The following is a 9,297-nucleotide window of genomic DNA, read 5'->3' as shown; positions in this document are numbered from 1 at the left end:
TCCTGTGGTGAATAGGACTCCAAAGAGTCACTTGGTTGGGTTCCCCCAAAAACAGCTCCAAAAGACCTTGTAAACCCCATGAAATGAACAAGCTGTCCCAACATGTGTGATTCACCTCAATAAAAGAGGAAACATAAACAGGCAGGGTCTCATTAGTGGACAACAGAAATAAACCTAGATTCTTTTTTTTTGCTAAAACCTGAGAGAATCAAATGACTTCCACACCGATTAAAGTAAACTGAGTCCACCTGTGTGTAATTTTATCTGGGTATTAAAGCAACTGTTCCGTGAAAATGTCAAAACTTTTACTGTGCACATCAGAGAACAACCAGGATCATGAAGACCGAGGAAACCCAGCAGGTCAAGGCGAATGTTGTGGACCAGTTTAGAGCTGCAGGTTTGGGTTCTGCAGCAACATCCAAAGCTTTGAGCATCTCTCACAGCGCTGTTCCCTCCAACTGGACCGACTGCAGGCCTGCAAAGACCTTCACCTAAAATCAGATCAGATCTGTTGGAGACTCAGATTCAAAGCACATTGAATTTTCCTTCCCATGAAAATCACAGTGTCAGTTAAACTGAACCAACACAGAGGTAACGGATTTGAACAAGATTATACCAATATTTCTAATACGTATCAAGTTTCCAAAAGATGTTGCAAGAATTAAGAGCAACTGAACATTTATCAACTGCTAGCCGTTCTGCAGTTTGAGGTTTCAACGGACATTAGACGCAGAGAGCTCTCCATGGTAAAATGTGACGATGGAGAATCAATCAGAGCCAGCGAACAAACACTGGCCACAGCCAGAGAAAACCATCTGGAAGAAGAAACAAACCGCTGGGATACCAAGTAACAGACATGAAGCAGGTAGGCCGAGGAAAACATCAGCGGCTGACGGCAGAAATGCATTGTGAGAACTTTAGAGAAGAAACAGATGTGAAGGAGATCAGCAGCTACTCGAGATTATGCAAACCAGATATTAGCAAAAAGGACAGAAGGATTAGAGTCAGATTTACCACTCTGTTCGCCTACAAACCTGGGTCTCGCTTTGGTAAAGTGAACTTTGATATGTAAATGTCAAGCGGACAGGAGACTGCTCTAAATGCATGAAGTGGACGACAGCACAAGGCATTCTGGGTAAATACAAACGGGCTAGTTTAGCGCTAGCAGAAGAAATAGCTGCTTTTTCGCAGTTGTACAACTGCAAAAAAACTGACACTGCTCTAATTTTGTTTACACTTTTTTATGTTTTCTTCATTTTTTGTGTTGTTTCCTTCTGTGGTTCTTGGTGCAGTGCCCCCACAGGCGAGGAGGTGAACAGGCTTTTCAATTAGTTTGGTTCATTGACAGTCCATATTTTTATGGACCAGGACTGTAGAAATGTGAAGCTGACTCTCTTCCTCACCACTTTACACTCACTCCAGTTGATGGTGGAGGTCATGGTCCGAAGAAGCCAAGAGAACAAAAGTATCTGCGAAAATCAACGATGCCGTCCCAGGTTTCCAAACCAGACACCGTGATCTCCATCAGATGCTGTTCATGAACAAGATCCACTTATACCAAGAACGTTGACACAGTTAGGTCCTTAAAAGCCACCCAGATGCCCCAGAGTCCCACAGCACATATCTATCCTGCTAAATAGCTAATGTGTTATTAAACCAAATAATCAGCCATGAGTCCCTCAGTAGGAGATTACTCCATCTGTCCAGCCCCTTGGATTTTATTTCATCTTGCAGACTCATTTGTGAGTCTTAGCATCTGATTTTTCCCAAAGAAAATGTTTTTAATGTTCACTTTAGAGATAATGTCTGCTCATGGGAACTGTGGCAATGTAAATTTTAGGGAGGGATTGTGGTTTTGTCAAATAAACCGTCTGTAGAGTTTGGGTCGGAACCTGAAACGTTTGGTAGTCCCTTAACACCTCCAGCTCAAACAGGCCGCTTTGACTTATTCTGTTGTTTTTGTCGTAAAAATGAGTAATGACTTAATGTTTTTCCAGGATTACATAAGAGGTCATCTCATGTGTTAATAATAAACACTTTGTGATTTAATAACCATTTAGAGGTGCATAAAAACTGACTTTAATTGGGATTCCTATGGTTTTTATTCTAGGGGAAAGTCGTTTTGAACATGAAGAAGTTAAAACTGTAAAATCCAAATATGCACCCCTGTGTTTTTAAGATACTTTAGCAAACAAATGAAGCAGTTAAACTCTCAAATGAAACTTTGCTATTAAAATGTCTTTATACTACAGAAGAGTCAAATTCTCAATGTTATTAAAATGCCACGGGAGGCAAAAATACCACAAAACAATATGATAAACTGCCAACATTACACAGAATATTACTGTGAAAAATTATTGTTTTTCCTGAAAATATGACAGTAGTCAAAGTTATTTTACCTCATGAAAATAGTGACAAATATTTTTCTCAAATCCTGAAATAAAAACTTTTTTAGAGAAATTATATGTTTGCTGATTCGATTTGTGAAGCAACTGGCAGCATTTTATGCAGAGATCAGAATGGTTTCATAAAAATGATTCAAATTCAACGGCCTTGATGGAAATATTTAATGAAATATGTGCCTGAAAAGACAAAATACATTATTTTGTAGATATATTTGTAGATTTAAAAAAGCTTTGGATACCATTGATCAGTGTGCTGCTGGAAAGTTGAGAAAATATGCTAAATGTTATTTTATAACATATAAAACCGAATTGAAAACCGTTTGAAGAGAAATATTATGCTAGATATGACTTATCTAAAATGTTTTAATATCTCATTGATCTTCTCTCCTGGCAGACGGAAGAGATTAAATTCCTGTTTTACTCTGGATATAAACTGGAAACGATTTTATTCGTATATAAAGTAAAAGACTCTGAATGGTGAAGCACTGTTGATGCACATTCACTTGTTTCATATTTGACACATTTTGAAGAAGTTTGTGGAAATGTTTGAAAAGCTTTTAACAATTTGAGAGAGAGAGAGAGAAAGAGAGAGAGAGAGAGAGAGACAGAGAGAGAGAGAGAGAGAGAGAGACAGAGAGAGAGAGGGGAAACTTTTAAAACTGCAATCAATGGAAAAAAGTCAGAAGTAAATAAAAGCTAAATTTTATCCAGCTGTAATTTATGTTTCAGAAGAAGAAAGATTAATGATTGTTTTCATGGGTAAAACCAACCAGACAACAACAAAGATGATTGTTAAAAGAAGAAAACACAAAATAGAAACATTAATGGAGAGACAGCAGACAGACTCGTGTTTTTTGGAAGACAATCCTGTGAAATTCTTCAAAAACCTCTCTGGTAATCTCTGCTTTCACGACAGCATCATAAAATGCTCTGAGCCACATTCCTTTAACCTTTTCTGTTGTTTTTTCATGTCTTCATAGACCCATAAAGAGCAGCAGTGTTGCATTTCAAGACTCGGTGGATTTAGTGAAAGTTGCACAAACTGCTGTGGGACGGTCACGGCTCTGAAACGGGCTGCAGCTTTTCCAAAAGAAAGAACTCAAATGACCTGACTGGAAGTTTTTCTTACTCCATTAAATCTCAATAATCTTTTAAGTACATCTTAGATTTTATTTTATATTCTACTACTTCAGAAGTTTTGAAAAAAGATTTTAGAAAGATAAGAAAAGTGCAGATGATGATGCTGTGGTTCTTTGAGCTATTTTACAGATTTTCATTTCAAAGCAGCACATCAAACACGTTGACATGATGGAAAAATCAAAAGAAGCCAGCACAGACTGCAGAGCTCCTAGAGTCAGGTTCATGCGTGTTTCTGATTCCTAAGCGCCTGGAGGTGGCATCTGGATCGACTCAAACTGCAAACAGTTCAGGAAGGAGACGGGTCAGAGTCCAGTAGATGGGCAGGTTCAGAGTTAAATATGTGAACAAAATCAGAAAATGTTAAGTTGATAAGAGAGCATCAGCACCAAAATGACTCAAACTCAAAGGATATGTTCCTTTATCGGTCCAAGAGGAACATAAAAAGCCTCATTTCAGTTTGACGTGTCCTGTGGTCAGTGAGGAACCTCCTGTCCTGCAGAGGCAGCTGCTCACTTTCATGAAACGGACCAGAAGGGACTGAAATGGATTTTTACTGAAGTCACCAGAAATTCAAGATGAAAAACTTTTGTCGTAATGCAAACTGAAACCTGCGACAGAACCAGGCCGCCTCCTTTCCTACCTTCACTAAAATCCCACAAATGTTAACATCTGTTCCCCGGTGTGTGGAGGTCACTCAGCACCTGTGGAAAAGCTGTGGAAACTCCCTACTGGGAGTACTGGGAGTGCTGGGGAGGTTGATAAATTCTCTGTACTGATGGCAGCTGGAAAGGGAGAGAAATATGGAGGTTAGGAAGACGAAGCCTACAAAGACAACACAAACTGATCTTTGTGTTGTCTTGGCTGTGGTCTGTGTAGGCACCAGATTTCAAATCCAAACTGAATGATTCACAGCTGCTTTGGGTTCTTTATCCAGCTGAGCTTCAGACCATCAGGTTTGTCTGAAGGAGGAACCTGTTGGTGTTTAATCAGCCAGATTGTTGGAGAAGTCTTCAAGGATTCCAGACATGCCTTCAAATAATGAATTTGCTTCTTAATCAGCAGCGACCAGAAGCTGTGTGACCTGAATGTGAGCTTTTAATCCCAGCCTGCTTGGAAGAAATAACTGAACCAGATGGATCTCATTTCGAAGGTTATTTACAGATTTCTGGAACATCTTAATATGCTTAAAAATTAATAGAAGAAGAAGAAAGCAGAAAAAGGCCCTCCGGGTGCTGCTAAATTAAATTATGCTTTTTAAAACGCGTAGCGACAAAGTCCTTGATCGCTGCCAAACAGAAATGAAGCAGAACGGATGAACTGCTGCGGCTCCTTTACCTCCCAGAGAAATGTTGCCAAACCAGAGACCCAGACTGCTGATGCAGCCACCAGGCTGCAGCTCCAAACCTTTAACCTGCTTCACCAGAGTCTGGCAACGCTGTCGAAGGAAGACTACCTATCTACGCTCTTCTCCTTCACTGTTGGATGCTTTGGTAACTGCCTGATCATTTCCTACAGCAGCTCCGTCAGATCGATTCATTTCTGCTCCAGTATCCATGTGGATCGGGTCCGGTCCAAGTCGGCCTGGTCGTCCTGGGACCTGATCTGTTTTTGTAAGTTCAGTTTTAATCTTAAGAGAAGGAGAAAGGAGAAGGCTTCAGCTAAGCAGCAGTTTCATAAAATAACAAACACTGTTGGCGAAAGAGAAATTTTTTAAACTTTTTCACAGGTCAAGACATTAATAGATTTATTGTTTTTTCTATGACTTGTTACCTGATTTATTCAACCTGGTTCTGAGTTAATGCTTGCTCTGTTTATTTGGTCCTGCATGTCATAATCTCTAATGCTAATAATTTTCCAGTAACACTTTATTTGAAGGGGTCTGCATAAGACTGACATGACACTGTCATGAACATGAAGAAGTCTTTATGAATGTCTATGACTGATGTCATGAGGTAAATAATGACATTTTAATGCAAAGTTGCCCTAAAAGTCCATTTAAAGTGCCAACTTTGCATGATTTTGTAAATAATGAAAATTTAATGCAAAGTTGGCATTTTTAATAGACTTTCACATTCATAAAGACTTCTTCATGTTCATGACAGTGTCATGTCAGTCTTATGCACACCCCTTCAAATAAAGTGTTACCAATTTTCCTATAATCAAATTTGTTGAGTTTAAACCATTTTTAAAGTAAATTTGTCAAAAGTCCTGTGTGAGAGTCTTCAACCAGTCAGAAATTCACTGCTTCAAAAATAAACCGTACGCTAAGATGAGAATCAATATTTGCATTTGGCTGATGTAATTGTTCATAATTAGGATTAATTTCTGGGATCTTAAGTGAACCTCGTCAGTTTCTTGTGAATGATTTAATTCAAAACCACGGAACAGAGGAAACATTTCACAAGGATCGATCATTGACGCTTATTTCCAATCAAGTCTGAGAATTTATTAACAAAATATTCCAACTTTACGCTGAATTATTCCATAAATAACTTATTACTCTAACTACCAACATGTAATCTGGTAACTTATAGGAAGGACAAAAAGAATACATAGGGAACGGTAAATGAAGGATAAAATCAAACCTCTGATAAAATGAAATACTGAAAAATCATTTCATCCTTAATCAAATCAGACAAATCTTCACTTTCTCCATATTTACCTACAATGGTGAAAAAAATCCAGATTTTTCAGTAGGAACTTTGTATAATTATACAACACAAATAAAACTAATTTTAATTAAAACTGTTTTAAAATACTATTGTGTTCCCTTGTTTAAAAAACTGCATGATTTTCTGCTCCTCTATATAAAAATCTAAACACATTTTCAAATATAATTTTGCAGCCAGTTCCTCAGACTTTAATGGAGAACTACATGTTGCTTCATAAATGGTATATTTACTGACTTTAGTGTCATTTCAAGCCAAAAGAACCGCAACAGGAATGCTACAATTCAACTTAAATTGAAAACTGGCATGAATGACAGAAACTGAGGCTGTGAGGTTGAAGATTAAACGTGGCTTGTTGGCATTCATAAGTTAATGCAATCATAAAGTTTGATGGTCTAAAGAAAAGGAAAAGGCTGCTGGATGAACAGAAGAGCAGTCTGGGTATAAAAACAGACATTTGTACTCCTTTAAAAACACTTCTCAGGTTTATTTAGGACATGGATACATGCGTTGGCATGGCGACAGGTCACTGAATCAATTCTTCACTTCTCCTGAAACGTAAATCCATCAGAAGCAGAAATGTATCTGCATGCCTGGAGTACCAGAGGTATTTCCCTCTCTGCAGATTTCTTTAGAGTTCAGAGGCTGAGTAAGTAAAACATCATGTCTCTAAACCCAACACCTAACATCAAGAACAGATGAGAACAAAGTCACTGACATCTATCAGACGGTTACAAAGGCTAAATGTAGCACTGATTATGCTACTATAGATGTTATGTAAACTCAGACGGAACGACTACTGGAGCTAACAGAAATTATTAAGAAATAGAGGATAATGATTGTTTTTAGTGCCACATATCTGGAGAAATTAAAGGAAACACCACAAAAAATTAAACATACATAGAATAACCCATAAAATAAACAGGAATATGTACAATACTGCAGCTAACTTTCAAAGTTAATGTGCACAAGGTTTGTTGAAAATGCAAAGAAGACACAAATCAGCAAAGTTACCAACTGAGACACATTAAACAAAGACGGTCCATGATTTTATTTATCTGATTTCAGTATCTTTAAACTCCATAAGGTCACCTGGCCAGCATTAACATTAACAGGACTAGTAAATTATTATCACTGCTAGTTAAAAACTTAACTAGACATTTTTCAATGGTTCTTGTGTTCACATAAATCAGACAAATACATGCAGTTATATTCACAAATGTGTATAATTTGAATATTCCTCACCAATAATTCAAGGTTTTTCACTGGTTTATGTGCCATATTAATATCTCACAGAATGCATTACCTGCCTAAGAGGCATTTTCATTTATGATACCAACTTAAATTCAATAAGTTCTTAAAATGTTGAACTATGTTACCATCAGCTGCAAATGCAGCCCAAACCAGTTAGCATTAGCTACCAACACTAGCATGCTAAAACAAACAAACATTTTATTCACAACTCACCAGTTGCATTCACAGTTCACTGCATGACAAACTTCATGGCCCAAGTCTCACTGGTAGTTCAGATCTCACTACCAGTTAGAGGAGCGAGCCTTACGGTGCAAAAGGAGCAGAAAGAAATGAAAGAAGAAGTTTGGCAGCACAAACCTGCAGCATCTTTAGCTCTCCCTGAGCTGACTGGGTAAAGCTGGAGCACCAAAACACTCCAACAGCTCCTGACTCACTCTGGAGGCTCCAGCATGCAAGGACCTGCAGGCCTCACGTCCTCAGTAAGGGTCAGAGGTCATGATTCAACAGTAATAAAGATGGGAGAGTTTTAACCAAAAGGTCACAAAGATCCGTCCCCTGTTATCGAAAAATCTTCTTAATGAAAACTTTTGGAAAAATATTCTGTGAACGGATGAGACAAAAGTCTCTGAGAGAAAAGGAACATGATTCTGTACCTGAAGTCAAACAGGGTGGGGGGGGTCTGATGTTGGACAAAATACATTAATTCTGCAGAAAACCATAAAATATTAAACAATCACCAGACACTCTGCTCAGTCCTTCCTCTTGTGCCTGTTCTCTGCCTCATTCAGTAGGGTAAGAAAGGAGGAGCGTGTTTAACCCTCTGTGGAAAATGCAACTCCAACTCCATCCCCTTTGGTGATGTTAGCGACTTTGACAATAGATTGGTTCCTTTAAGAATGTCAGCTCTTCATCTGCTGACTACATGCTGAATGTCATGTCTTTCCTAAAGGAAGAATTATGTCCCCAAGCACCAAAACCAGATTGTGAAACTGCTGACATCCCACAGTGTCTCAGTGAAAGTGACCGTTTCACTTTTAGGCCCTTAAAATGTGAACTGCTGCAGGAGAACAGAATAAAATCTGGATGTTGGAAAATGAAAAACAAGAGAGAAAATGTGTTTCTTTTCTGTGTTTTATCTCCATAAACTAAATCCGATCATCGCTGAGGCCGTTCATCTGATAACATCACATATTAAAGACATTAGGTAAAGTCTACAATAACATGCAGGGAGGCTTTGGCTATATTATGACACCTGAAACGCTGTTTGTTGAACTGAAGAACTGTTTGATTTAGCTTTGAGCTTTTATTGTGCAGTGATCAAAGTTCCCTACTGTAGCTCTTGTCCATTTATCACTTCATTTATCAGAGTCTAGATAAACTCTCCATGCTGTTTTCCCCTCAGGTTCCCATCTGTCCACAGCATGAAGGTATGTTATAAACTGCAGAGCACCGACTGATCGAGTCTGAAGCACGTCTTCAAACCTCAACAGGACCTATTTATGCTGCAGATTACAGTACATTTCTAAAATATTGCATATTTTTGCTCGTTGCAGCATAAATATAGGCCATACTTTAACAATGTGCATTCTGTGGTTTTAACTGTGACACTGAAAAGCAGCAGGAGGTTAACAGGAACAGGAGACATCAAATTCCTGCATCGCCAGAAGCTGGAAGCTCCAGAGAAAACCTCCCATTCCTGCATTGATGTTTGTTTGATTTTATGGTAGATATGGTTTATCGATGTGTCTGAGAACAAAAAATAATTGTGCAGTTCAGAAATAATCTAGTACTTTCAGTCAGTCAGTAAAAAGTGGGATCAGCATTTTATC

General features: G+C 38.4%; 1 long non-coding RNA gene across 1 annotated transcript; it reads right to left on the bottom strand.

Moving 5' to 3' along the window:
• Positions 1-6,680: 6,680 nt before the first annotated feature.
• LOC106942569 (uncharacterized) lies at positions 6,681-7,942 on the bottom strand. The gene is made up of 3 exons (XR_001423656.1): positions 7,826-7,942; positions 7,682-7,745; positions 6,681-6,896 (listed from the first exon to the last, which is right to left on the bottom strand). It is a non-coding gene; the product is annotated as an uncharacterized LOC106942569 (long non-coding RNA).
• Positions 7,943-9,297: the final 1,355 nt, after the last annotated feature.

The sequence above is a fragment of the Poecilia latipinna genome, unplaced genomic scaffold (genome assembly GCF_001443285.1).
Source record: "Poecilia latipinna isolate Pla-1442-1.1 unplaced genomic scaffold, P_latipinna-1.0 Scaffold4389, whole genome shotgun sequence".
Classification (NCBI taxonomy): domain Eukaryota; kingdom Metazoa; phylum Chordata; class Actinopteri; order Cyprinodontiformes; family Poeciliidae; genus Poecilia; species Poecilia latipinna.
Note: the sequence above shows the minus strand (reverse complement) of the source record. Positions and strands in the feature narration are given on the sequence as shown.